Source organism: Pseudorasbora parva, chromosome 3 (genome assembly GCF_024679245.1).
Source record: "Pseudorasbora parva isolate DD20220531a chromosome 3, ASM2467924v1, whole genome shotgun sequence".
In the NCBI taxonomy this organism is placed as follows: Eukaryota; Metazoa; Chordata; class Actinopteri; order Cypriniformes; family Gobionidae; genus Pseudorasbora; species Pseudorasbora parva.
Window position 1 is genome coordinate 39,574,821 of NC_090174.1, and position 14,934 is coordinate 39,589,754.

Consider the following 14,934-nt stretch of genomic DNA (forward strand, 5'->3'; position numbering starts at 1 on the left):
AACGTGACTAGACACTAGAATATACCAGCAGATGTAAAGAATAAAAGATCTAATCTGTGGAGAGGTTCATGACATTCCTGCTGTCTGATTATGAATTAAGTCATTCCGCGCACGTTTTAGTGCAGTCAGCGAATTTGATATTCTTCCTCAAAATCCAGAGACCAATACAAAGGTCAATGCTAAGAATAGCACCCTACAGCACAAAACTCAGCATAATTGTGCATTTAAGGAATAAAATAACACATGCTTAGCCTAAAAGAACACTTCATTAAATATAGAGGCAAAAAGGGAACACACCACAGCCTCTGTCTTCCTTCATTAATATAAAAAAAGAAAAGACGACAAAGAATAGCAGATGAGAACAGACATATCTCATATCTAAAAAAAGCCCTGGGGACAAGTTTAGGGCATTCAACAAAAATAAATAGTGCATAATGGAGGCATCCAACAGTATTTATCATATGAAAAAAAAACTGCTTTAACGGCTCTGGTTTCTAAATTCAGACAGAACAGCTATATGCATTTAATTATTTATTATCTTTGTCTTCATGTTGGTTTGTCTATGCAAGCATACTTCGCAATAAATCTCCTTCTGATTCTGGTTTTATGAGGGATATTAGCAAATATGATTGAGCAATCAGAATCAAGTATTCCAGAAAGTCACATTATAATAAAAGACATTATAATTTACAATAGTAATTCACAATAGTAAAAGAATCATAGTGAAAGTGGCACGTGAAGGCCGAAATGCTAACCCATACTCGGAATTTGTCCTCTACATTTAACCCCTCGAGTTAGTACACACACTTTAGGAGTAGTGAGTAGTGAACACAAACACACTGCAAACTGTGGACACACACACCCAGTAGCCTAGTGGAGTAGCGGGCAGCCATAGTAGTGGGCGGCAAAATAATGGTAACGTTTTCCTATTTACATGTTGTGATGTATATTTGAGACAGACAGAAAATGAAAAGTTATGATTTTCTAGACCGATGTGTCTAGGAATTATTTTCTCATTCCTCCATTATCAAGAAACATTGCTGCTGTACCATTGCTGCAGCTGCGCCATGATATTACAGAGTTACGGCACGCACGGAGATGAGAATGGTATCTATGGACTTATCTAACTCTCGGGGATACTATCCCTGCATCTCAATCAGCTCCCTAGTTCACTAGTCAGGGCACTGATCAGGACACAAGTCAATGGGCTGACTCCCTGATCAGTGCCCTCACTAGTGAACTAGGGAGCTGATTGAGACGCACCCAATGAATAAGCTAAAGTCCCAAAAAGTCGGCGTGTTCCTTTAAAATAAAGCAGGAACAGAAGAATACAGGTACAGCAGAACATAGCACTCTCATTATTAAGTCATTATCTTCAGCACTAATGCAATTAAGAGGCTTATAAGCTTGGTAATTCAGACTGGCATGCTAAATTAACTGCTAGTTTAAAAATTACTTTTAATTTTCATGCCACCTTGAAACACAATCATCTACTTACGACCACTAGATCGGACATGGACTGCAGTGTAATCCAATGTGTGGGTTATCTGCAAGACATTTTTGTGGAGGAGTGTGTGTCTGATAGACAAAGATGTCCAACTTAATTAAATTGCTAATGGGCTCTTTAGCACCAATGTTTAGGACAGATTGAACAAGTGTGTCTCACTTAAGGCTTTTAAGTTGAGAAAAGCCTCCTGGAGTGCTTTATAGCCATGTGTGAGTTTTCGCTTCATATGCGCCAGCTCTGCGTCTTCAACACAGACTGATGTCACTAATCATCTGCAGTGCACCAATCTAACAAGGCTCAAGATCACGTTCTCTGCACTCATTCATTTTCGTGTTTTTTCCTCATTCATTAGAAAGCGCGTGCGTCTTAATGAACACAGCGTGCTACACGTGAGTCATTCACAGCACTTCGTAAGCCCCTGCGGTGGAATCGACCAACTGGAGCATGTATGTAGCATATATGACATATGCGCACAGCTAGATAAGTGCCGGGAAAGACAAATGGTGCAAAACGTACATTCTGTTTTTCACTTATATTGTTTGGAATAAAAGCTGATGTAACCCATGTGTTGTTAGCGCTAAGATTCTATCATATTTTCACATATCTTTAAGAAAGCTTGGCATAAAATGAATAAGTGCATGTAAACATCAAAAACAATCATCTTATTATTGAAACCTGACAGCAAGCGAAAAACGCATTATTGATTGTCTATGTATAAGCTCATTGTGGAACGCCCCCAGACCGCACAATTCATAAACTCATCTGCAGTTGCCAATCTCACCAAGAATGAACAATGGATCCACATCGATGTAATTCTTTTCCAGCCTTTAGTCTAAGTAAATTCAAAACATCATCATTGATTGCGCTTGATATTATATGTGCAATACTCAACTCATACACTGCAAGAATCGCACATGCGTCTGTAACAGTATGTGAGTGTTATCATCAGCACCTGCCATGCTCATTAATCCATTATTCATGCGTGTAGTTACACGTGGCCCCACTCTCCTGATCTGATCTTATACAGGTTGAGAGGATTTCTCATGGTTCATCTCTGAAATGTGGAGAGGAAATTTCATTCTCGGTCAGCCAGCTTTCCACGCGCCTCTCTTTGAACTCATCTTCTATCTACGCCGTTTAATGCTATAATAACATTCAGAAGAGAAATGTCTCAGTCCCTGGCTATGCCAAAAAGTTCCTTGATGACAAATTGCTTGCCTCCCTCACGAGGACAGAAGAACCCCGCCTCTGTGCGCTGAGGCCTGCTGGGCTCTGACGGATAATATGGCTCCATGCTGAAACTGAGCGTAACCTCATCACCTCAGAACTGTTCTGTCCATCTATCTTTCTTTGCTCACCACACAAACTGTGCCAGAACGCATATCTGTGTCACTGAGTGTACACATAAGATTTAGAATTAGAACTATTTCGATGTTTTTTTTTTTTTTTTTTTTTTACACAATGAAAGAATCGTGAGTAAATCTGCACAGATATGAGAGGGTTTGATGTGGATTACAAGAAAAAAATTCTCTTATGATGAAAATATGCTCTCATTTTCCTATCTTATCTATTTACTTAATTATTAATCTTATCTATTTACACTGCAAGAAAAAAGTCAGTGGAAAAACACAGAAGGTACTGGCGGTTTTCTGGCTGGACATTGTGTTAAGTTTACGGGCTTTAACCCTAAAACATAACACAATGCGATCGATATTAAACTCACTCAGTCAATGATTTCACTTTCTCCAGACATTTTAGGCAAACATCTATTTGTAGAAAATGTATTATAAGCATTGCACACATTTATTGATAAATTCAATATTATTCTATTTGATAGGGCATTCAGTTTGTGTTGTGTTTAACTGGTTTTAAGTCCACAATTTTTGAAGTTTGATAATCTTTAGGCTGAAATGTCTAAAACTAATATTTAATGTTTAAGATGTAAAAAGGTAAAAGATGACTAGTTGAGGAAGATAAGAGAACACATCGTTCATTGCAGTCATGTATCGGTGTTAATACATTATAAAGCATTAGGCACTGAGTTTCAAAGCTGGTTAAAGGGTTAGTTCACCCAAAAAAGAAAATTCTGTCATTAATTACTCTTGTCATTCGACACCCGTAAGACCTTCGTTCATCTTTGGAACACACATGATGACATTTTGTTGAAAACCGATGGCTCAAAAAGGCCTCCATTGACACCAATGTTATTTCCTCTTGCAAGGCCCATAAAAGACACTAAAGATGTCATTAAAAGTCCATCATACTACAGTGGCTCTACAATAATTTTTATGAAGCGACGAGAATAGTTTTTGTGTTTAAAACAATAAACAAAATAACGACTTATATACTGACGGGCCGATGTTACAAAAAGAATCAAACTGTTTTGAATCAGTATATTGATTCATGATTTGGATCGCCATGCAGTGTCACGTGATTTCAGCAGTTTGGCAGTTTGACACGCGATCCAAATCATAAATCAATATCATAACCGTTTGAAGCTTTGTTTTGAAATTGGCCCATCACTATATGTCTTTATTTAGGTTCTCTCATCGCTTCATAAAACGATTGTTGAGCCACTGTAGTGAGATATAGGCTTGGTTACGATGTCTTTAATACCTTTTATGGGTCTTGAGAGAGGAAATGACATTGGTGTCAATGAAGGCCTGTCTGGAGCCATTGGATTTCAACAAACATTTCTTAATTTTGTTCCGAAGACATGAGGGTAAGTAATTAATGACAGAATTTTCATTTTTGGGTGAACTAACCCTTTAAGCAACTTAAATGTATCCACGTAGCACGACCAGCAGTCTTTCAACTTCACCAGTCCCTGACCCCATTACACTCACACTAGTGTGACAATCAGATAAACACTCATTCACAAAGAAAATAACTTGTTGCATAACTAAATGTGATTTTACAATCAGGATCATTTGGGTGTCATCACATCTACACATAACCCAGCTATTCAAGTCGTTCAATTTGAGCCTGCTTTCTAAAGCGCCATTATGAAATTGAGTATCATCAGCCTGGGAGCAATGCAACTGTAATGATAATAGAGAGAGCAAAGCAAATGAAGAGGAAAACTGTTTACACTGTCTTGTCACAGCCCTGCAGCAAAATCTCTCTCCAATACTGCAGCACCACAATGACACACACACATACCTACAATGGGAACAAATGGGGGGCTATTCTTGTGTGGGTGTGTGTGTCTCAGCAGTGCACTTCACTGAGGAAAATTAAAGGATTGCAGCAGAAGCCAGAGATGAAAGTGGAAGAGTGAATTGAGGTAAAGTCTGTCAATTCAGGTTCAAATAGCTTATAAAGTTTACATGGGCGGATGAGTCAGAACAGACAGAATATTAGCCACCCTTGACAAGACAAAAAGTGTCATTAAAAAGTCACATTGAAAGGCCAAACAAATGCTGTAGCACCCTAGTAGCCAAATGTACCTGAATTCACCCTATGATTTTGCTCTGATGAGGATTAGACTGAATCTATTTGATTAATACTGATGCTGGTATAGAGTGTATTTACCACTGTATTTATTTGTACTAATTTTTCCTAAAAGGTTTGTGGTCTAAAAATGTTTTATGTTTTTGAAACATTGTCACCTTATGCACACCAAGGCATAAAGTAACATTTTCTATTTAAATATATTTTAAACAATAGGCTGTTACTCCAGTCTTAAGTCGCATTAAATCAATTGATTTTGTGCTCACAACATTTGACAGTTGTGAACACAATAAACATTTGTTATTATCAATGTTGAAAACAGTTAATAAATAAATAGAAAGTAAAAAAAAAAAAAATATATATATATATATATATATATATAATCAATTGACAAATTTCTTAACTTAGAGCAAAATCTATATTCATTGATCCAACTATTGAGATCTTTAAAAGTGCAAGGTGGCAACCTTTGTATGCCACCCCTTCTCAATTCATCAATCAGCTGGCTGACCTTTGAACCTTGGTCAGGTTCAGACAAGGATTCTATTAAGGGGTCAAGGCTTGGCTGGTTAGCACGGGCAGTTGCCGTAATTGCAGTTTCTGTGGGAAACAAAGCTATTTCTTCTTTAATGTCTATTAACGTTTTAATGAAAGTATTATGTTTTTGTACGAACTATGTCAAACTAAGCTAATTTCATTGGTTGGCAGAACAAAAAAATAGACAAGTATAAGTATAAAATTAAAACACCAGCATTGACCAGCATAAAACGCCTATTTTCACCACATAAGAAAAAAAAGATAAATATTACAACATATTACTAAGACAATATTATGATGATCATTACACAATTTGTAATGACAAAAAATAAAAAATGTACTTTTTATATTTGAATTATGATAGGTATCCTTTCACCTTTTAATTTCATTATGATTTGCCAAAGCATGTTTTTTTATGTGGCATAAATAGGCTTTCATATAAAGTTGTGTGGACCAGTATGGATCTATAACAGATGCTTGTCTAATAGTGTCTCTTTTTTTTTTTTGACAAGACAATTGCTTGTTCATAATATATTTACAATTGTTGTGTACATTAGATGAGGTCTATCGTTGCAAGAAACCAAGATGGTGTTCCAAAAATGGAAACGGCAATACTGGTGGTTTTAGAGCACATCGTGTTGCATTTGTATTCATGCTTTTAGCTTACACATTATATACAGATGTTTTTGTTGTTTTTGTTGTTTATTTAGCAAATTTAATATCTACAAAACAGATGCTCAGAGCTGTGATATGATCCACACTAAGTGGCAAAGTCACACTTTTATCTGAACCAGAGAAGAAACACTCTGTTTGCTTTTCCCTGCTAAATATAACACACCAAGGTGTATGCGCGATCATGAATGAAACTCAAACATTGCGGATAACTCTTCAGGGGACTATCACAGGCACACACCTGGTTGTTTGTGTATCCGTCCGTGCTTGCTGTGCATTGGTTTTAATTGGTTTTGCTATATACAGTTGTGTGTGTGTTTGCTTTAACAGCACATATGTGTAGAAGTACATTTTTGAGATGCCAATATCCAAAAGCCAGCAACCAGCATGTGGCCAGAGTGAGACTGTGGAGTCTGATGCTGAAAGCAACAAAAATTGAAGGATGCAGACTTTCCTAAAGACTGCAAGGTTACCCTTTATTTTAAGACCACTGTGTTACAGTGTAGATTTGTTACACTAATTATACATTTAAATACTGAGTAATAATAATAAACTATGTTTTACTAGTTAGTTCGAATTAGGCTGTGATTGCAGGGTTTGTTGAAAGTAATTACGCACAATTCAAAGCAATTACTATAGCACCTACAGTAACGTGCAACAAGGACACTCTTGTTGCCAACTATGTTTATTAGACAGACGAGAGGAGCAAAAGAGACCGAAACAAAAAGGTAAATTAAATCTCTGTACTTGCCGCTAATTCTATGAAATATATAAAACATAACAGCACGGTTTCACAGAGGGTTAAGGCTGATTTACGTCTGCGTCGGACCAACACGCGTAGGTTACGCAATATGCATCTGTTTTAACTTATACTTCTGGGTCGTTGTCCGCGTCGACGTGCAGATAAGTAAGCAAGTAGTGTCCACAAGTATGTTGATGGTGTAACCCCACAGTATCAAGGCAAACGCCGAGAACCTGAAAGAGGCAGAACAATCACAGCGTTTGCAGTCCATGTAGCATCGACATGTTGTTACACTTTTTGATTTTTGGGCCGTAGGTTCAACACAGAAGTATCAGCCCTTAGACTAAGCTAGGATTAGGCCTTAGTTCAATTAGGGCATTTAAGTAGCTTTTATTAAAGGGGGCATTCCGTGTTTTTTTTCTAGGCTTGGTTGTGTTTATGGGGAACAGTATAACATGTCTTAATACTTTTTTCTTTTTTTTAATGCCATATTTTTCTTATATTTCACCTTTAGTCCACACCGCTGTCTCCACTGTCCTTCCATCCCTCCCAAAAACGCAATGATCTTAGATTGGTTAGATGGCCAAATGTAGTTTCATCTATTTTTATTGGCTGAAGTGCCAAGCACAGGTTGCCGGAAACGCCACGCCCCTTACCATTACAGACAGAAGTCACATCTGCGGTGACTAGCAAGGGTTTGTGATCTCACCAACCCGGGAAGAAGCTTGTTGTAGTCCAAACCGACCAGTTTTGTAGGCAATAAACTGCCATAACTTTAAAATACAATATCTCTGTTTGCATTGAACTTTCAGCGCTGTAACTTTGCAGATACTGTTTATGCTCAAGAAGCAACATTACACACTGTGTACATAACTTAAGTTAAAAAAGTGAAATCGCATGCAACCACCCCTTTAACATACCCTAGAAAAAACATTACTGGTGTGTATCTTGAGACAAGGCAATGGCACTGACATATTTTAAGATATGCTAGTGGAAGTTGCATTGTGTTAAAAACAGGTCAAACACACATTTTAGTCTGGGAATAGGTTTAAGCCTTGTCTGCGAAACCAGGGGAAAGAATAAAACAAAACTGATTTTTCCATTTCAGAAATGGTGCTTGTCCATCCAAAACTAGGATATTCTGGATGGTTGCCAGGAGTTTGCCATTTCTGTGGTATTAAGAGGGCAGCACTTCTCATTTCATTGACTTCTATTCATACACGCACGAATGCATCAGTAAACAAAAATTTCGCATTTCGTTGCGTTCCAAAGTTCAAGTTTGGTGACCTGCGAAACTTGCATTGCGTGTATTATTTTAAGTGTATTACTATTTCTTATACACGTATGTCGAATTCATGTTTATAGAAAAGATGCTGCAGAGCTTGACGTCATATCACAACCGTTGCAGTGTCTGAAGACATGTTTACTGTTCGTAGTATAGTGTGACCACGACTTTAAGCATTGCTTTTTGTGTGTGTTCTAGGTGGTTGCCAGGGTGTTGCTATTCAGATATTCTGGGTAGCTGCTAAGATGTTACTTTGCAGTTTCTAAAGTGGTCTGAGTTAGCCTGACAAGCCAGACCCACATTATTGGACTGGAAACTCACCATTGACAGCTCAATCCGAGGGATTGACGGTTATCTTTCAAACTCCCTCTGCACGCAATTGGATAGCGCTACAACCAACGAGAGAAACGTAGGTGAGGCAGAGCTAGTTAAAAGATTAAACTTTCGCCGTATCCGGTCGGCAAAACTCCGAACACATCATCCCTTTTTAAGAATGACTTCAGTGCCGTTCTTTGTTCTTTTCTCAGAGAAAAGCTTAACTCCAAGTCTTCCAGAATTGCAGTCAAAGCTGATTCGAAAGACCGCCGTTGGCCAGTTTCTGTGTTTACTAAAAGCACGCAAGCGCAACTCGGCCGTCATTATGTTAAGCTCCGCCCACCGACTCTATGCACAATGGCCCTCATTTATCAAAAGTGCGTACACCAAATTTTACAGCGTACACCTTGCATACACCCAAACCCACGATGACTTTGAGATTTATCAATATGGACGTTGGCGTACGGCACGCTCAAATCCTACGCCAGCTCAGGAGGTGGTGTACGCACGTTTGAGTTAGTGGGAAAATGCGCAGAAAAACAAGTCATAACACCACAAAACGCACTGACAAGATATGCTATATGACCCACTGTTAAAAACCACAACAACAACATTCAATGTTTATTTTTGTGCAACATGAACGTCAATGTTTAATTTGTGTGACTTTACCAAAGCGTTTGATTTGTAGGCATATGTATTCCTCCAGTCGCGAGCCTGTGCGCTTTATCTGACGTTTCAGGCCCGCCTGGCCCGGCAGCTGCGCACGGACTGGGACTAAAATAATTCAGACTGACAAAATAATAAAAATGACCTTCTTCTTTTAAATAATAAAAAAATCAATAAAAACAACATTCTTCTTCTAAATAACAAGTGTCATTAAGAATAATAATCATAATAATAGCCTAATAAGAAGAATCTTACAAATTGTCATGTAATTATTAATGTGAATGAATCTTACTCCACATCACATCATCATCACTATTGTACACCCCAATACATGTGCTGTGATACGAAATTAAATGCTAATTTTTTCAAAACGTGCTGTAAAATAATGCAGTGATGGTAATTTATCATCCAAACAGCTATTTAAACTGCTGGAGTGCGCTTCTCAACCTCCACACTATTAAGAATACTCGTTATTTGTGTCCATATTTTGTTTTTGTAGATTTAATTCCACTCTTTAAACTCCCAAATAAAACAATTTCGGGGGGGTTTTCCACTTCCCTGGTGATCTCGATGGGCGCGTCTCAATCATCTCAATAGTTCAGTAGTCAGAGCACTGAACAGGGAGTCAGCCCATTGACTTATGTCCTAATCAGTGCCCTGACTAGTGGACTAGTGAGATGATTGAGCGCGCCCGATCTCCACGTTGGAGAAGTTTCGCTTCTTTGCCGTCTTCTGTTTGTCCATGGCGTAAAATGAGGGCGTGGGGGAGGCGGAGACTTGAATATATAGGGGCGTGTTATTCTAATGACGATCGTTTTCAGCCGCAGCATTTATCAAGGGCAAGTATTGCGTACACCTGAATTGCAGAGGTACGCACAGCTTCATAAATCAGGCGTTGAGAGGAGTGTAAGCATAATCTTACGCCAACATATACGCCCGTTTCTACGCAAGATTGATAAATGAGGGCCAATGTGATTGGCCCAACCAGAGTTTGGCGCTCAGAAGGGTATTGAGAGTTGCACGAGGACACTCGCGGCCGCTAGGGTGCGTCTAGATTTCTAGGCTAGGTCTGAGTGGTTGTCCTAGCACATTGCTGTTTCTATGGTGTTTTAAGCAGCATATATATATTATATTGTCATAAGTTTAGGTTTATTTAAGGTTTGACAAGGCTGAAATGTGTCAAATATAACATTCAGAAACAAACATTATATACCTGGTTTAAAACAAGCAAAACAGCAAGTAAAATCTAATAATTCTGACATTATAATATCATTAAATTACACAGGCAATACACAGAAAACTTTCAAACAGATAAAAGTTATTTGTAAAGCATTTGCATGTGGAATAAAAGAAGGCTGCTGTGCAGTATACCATTCAGGACCAGTTTTAGCATATTGCTATGCTGTTAAAGCCTGACAAGCCAGACCCACATCAAGATTTTGGTCTGGAAACTTACCATAGACAGGGCCATAGGGACAGGGCTCAATCCGAGGGGCGGGATAAACGGTTGTCTTTCAAACTCCCTCTGCACGCGATATAGTGCTACACCAACCAGAGCAACGAAGGTGAAACAGAGCTTGTTGATAGATTAAACATTCACTGTATCCGGTCGGCTAAACTCCGAACACATCTTCCCTTTTTAAGAATGACTTCAGCGTCGTTCTTTGTTCGTTTCTCGGACAAAAGCTTAACTCCAATTCTTCCAGAATCGCAGTCAAAGCTGATTCGAAAGACCGCCGCCTTTTGCCAGTTTCTGTGTTTACTAGAAGCACGCAAACGCAACTCGGCCGTCGTCATTATGGCCCCGCCCGCCGACTCTATACACGACGTGATTGGCCTGTCCAGATTGAGAGGAATGCAGCTCAGAAGAGAAGGGTATTGAGAGTTCCTAGATGACACTTGCAGGCAGATTAAATTTGCTGCTGCTAGGGTGCGTCTAGATTTCTAGGCTAATGCTGTTTAGGGAGTTCTATAGGTGATTGCTATACTGACTAAAATCAAGATCACTTCATCAGGTTTTAATGCAGGTTTTATTCTAGACCACCAGGTGAGTCATTAGTCGGACCGTTTAGAAAAGTAACAGAACACCTCTTCCCAATAATCTGCATAACAAACATTTCATGACTGTAGCACAAACTGTGACGGATGAATTACATGTCAAAATGTAAAACTTGGAGTCAGAGGCTCTGTACAGTTTAGAAATAGTCTCACCAAGCGGCAGTAATAAGAAAGAGAAGGTGAAGAACAGCAAACAGAGAAGCAAACAGAGAGAGAGAGAGAGAGAACAGTGTGTCCTAAGTGAAGACGGATGCTGCAGATCTCAGCGTGATGAAGATGCCTGTTTCTAGGGAGAGTAGATGATGACGGCCACTTAATGCTTCACAGAAACTGCACCACACCCTCCTCAGGGAGTTCTCCCTCTTATACTTGTCTGAAATGCAGCAAAATACCTGCATTAAAGACCCTCACACTTGGTGTGGGATGCAGCAAAATATGGGGCCATGCAGTCAATGAAGAGTACGTCAAGTGTTTTATTAGTGATTATGTCAGGATGACCCGTAAAGACTGATGCAATCTGTCAGGGTTTTAACGTTCATTCCCTGAGTGAGAGCACTCACTGGTACCCCACAAAACACACAGAACAGATTGCTTCATACCTCACTGTCCTTAAATCCAGCAACACACACAGCATTGCATAACACACATTGCAGCAGTCCTGGGTATTTACACTTGGTCACTTATCACAGATTAAACACATACATAAACTTTATACCAAAGTTCGACAGCATATTGAAGTTTGTAAGATATACACGTAAGCATTTCCAGAGTAAATGTTGCTGCTCAGTATCACCATCATGCAGTAAACTTGGATAAAGAATGTGAATAATTGATTGTATTTTTATATCTTTTTTTTAGAGACATTTTTGTGGCAAATGTAAATAGAATGTCATCAATCGGCAATTTTATTAATCAAGATGCATGTCACTAAGTGTTATTGATAAGGATGCACCATATAATATGGCGATAATTATGTTCATATTATGGCCAATAAAAATAAACTGACAACATTATGACACTATAGCTACACTACTACCGTTCAAAAGTTGTGAGTCTGTAAGAATCGTTTTTAAAACAAAACCTTTACGAAACAAAAATATATTGCAGTATATTGGAAAATATCATGTAATAGGCTACATTAGACAATATATTCACATATATGGGATTTAATATTTAGGCTATATAATATGCTGAAGTAGCAGCGCTTCGCCTTCTGAGACTAGTTCCAAGTTTGTTTAGAAGATGGCAGTGTCTCATGTGATGTGATCTTGTTATTTTTGTACATGATGTAATGGTGCGTTCAAGTCATGTTGTAAAGATCGTAGTTGAACGCACATGAACGCCACCACAAAGTTGAAAATACCAGTTCGGGATTTTTCTGAGTTTTCTGGGGCGTGTCAGTAGCCTAGAAGTCTAGACGCACCCTAGCAGCAGCAAATCTAATCTGCCGCGAGTGTCGTCTAGCAACAATACCCTTCTGACCGTGGAGATCCACTTTTGCGACACAACTGAAGTGTGATGTTGTGACGCTTCCCGTCATTTGTGCGTTAAAATCGGTTCAAATGCCTTTCCGGTGACCTAAGTGTTGCACGGACAAATGGATCTCCACCTTTAGCTGTAAACGCCAAACTCTGGTTGGGCCAATCACATTGGCCCTCATTTATCAATCTTGCGTAGAAACTGGTGTATATGTTGGCGTAAGATTATGCTTACACTCCTCTCACCGCCTGATTTATGAAGCTGTGCGTACCTCTGCAATTCAGGTGTACGCAATACTTGCCCTTGATAAATGTGGCGGCTGAAAACGATCGTCATTAGAATAACACGCCCCTATATATTCAAGTCTCCGCCTCCCCCACGCCCTCATTTTACGCCATGGACACACGGAAGACGGCAAAGAAGCGAAACTTCTCCGACGTGGTGATCGGGCGCGCTCAATCATCTCACTAGTCCACTAGTCAGGGCACTGATTAGGACATAAGTCAATGGGCTGACTCCCTGTTCAGTGCTCTGACTACTGAACTATTGAGATGATTGAGACGCGCCCATCGAGATCACCAGGGAAGTGGAAAAAAACCCGAAATTGTTTTATTTGGGAGTTTAAAGAGTGGAATTAAAGGCACCAACAAAAACAAAATATGGACCCAAATTACGAGAACTCTTAATAATGTGGGGGTTGAGAAGCGCACTCCAGCAGTTTAAAGCTGTTTGGATGATAAATTACCATCACTGCATTATTTTACAGCACGTTTTGAAAAAATTTAATTTCGTATCACGGCACATGTATTGGGGTGTACAATAGTGATGATGATGTGATGTGGAGTACTACCATTCATTCACAGATTAATAATTACATGACAATTTGTAAGATTCTTATTCTTATTATTATGATTATTATTCTTAATGACGCTTGCTATTTAGAAGAAGAATGTCGTTTTTATTGGTTTTATTATTATTTAAAAGAAGAAGGTCATTTTTATTATTTTGTCAGTCTGAATTATTTTAGTCCCAGTCCGTGCGCAGCTGCCGGGCCAGGCGGGCCGGTAAAGCGCACAGGCTCGCGACTGGAGGAATACATAAGCCTACAAATCAAACGCTTTGGTAAAGTCACAAAAATTAAACATTGACGTTCATGTTGCACAAAAATAAACACTGAATGTTGTTGTTGTGGTTTTTAACAGTGGGTCATAATATAGCATATCTTGTCAGTGCGTTTTGTGGTGTTAGGAATTGTTTTTCTGCGCATTTTCGCACTAACTCAAACGTGCGTACACCACCTCCTGAGCTGGCGTAGGATTTGAGCGTGCCGTACGCCAACGTCCATATTGATAAATCTCAAAGTCACCGTGGGTTTGGGTGTACGCAAGGTGTACGCTGGAAATTTGGTGTACGCACTTTTGATAAATGAGGGCCATTATGTATAGAGTCGGTGGGCGGGGCTTAACATAATGACGACAGCCGAGTTGCTTGCTTGCTCCTAGTAAACACAGAAACTGTCGAACGGCGGTCTTTCGAATCAGCTTTGACCACGACTCTGGAACACTTGGAGTTAAAGCTTTTTAAGTTTATTCTTAGCTAAAAACACTTAGTTCTTTCAAAAATATATGTGCTCATTAATGTATATTTACTTCTTTCAAGTAATAAAGTATTCTCGTAAGTTTATAATATGCCATTGAAAATACATACGGGTGAGGGTTCAAATGCTCCATCTTGAAAGTACATTAGCCAAAGAGGGACATACCCGTAAATTCAAGCTTCTCCTTTCGCGTTTTAACACTGAGATGGCAACCATATGGCACCGTGTCGGATTGCCATGTTAATCTTGGACTAGATCGGCCACCGTAGGAGTTAAAACGAAATCAGAATTGAGAGGACAGAAACTATTATTCACTGGATAGTCATATACCTTTTCACCGCTAGATGGGGGAAAATATCACACAGGGTGCATTTTTAATCTATCAACGAGTTCCGTTTCACCTTCATGGCTCTGGTTGGTTGTAGCGGTATCCTATAGCGTGCAGAGGGAGTTTGAAAGACAACCGTTTATCCCACCCCTCGGATTGAGCCCTGTCTATGGTGAGTTTCCATACCAAACATCTTGATGTGGGTCTGGATTGTCAGTGCAATGGATGCAAAACATGATGCAACCCTCTGCAGAATGTTTATCTGAATGTCTGTAGTTGAATATAATTGGTATTT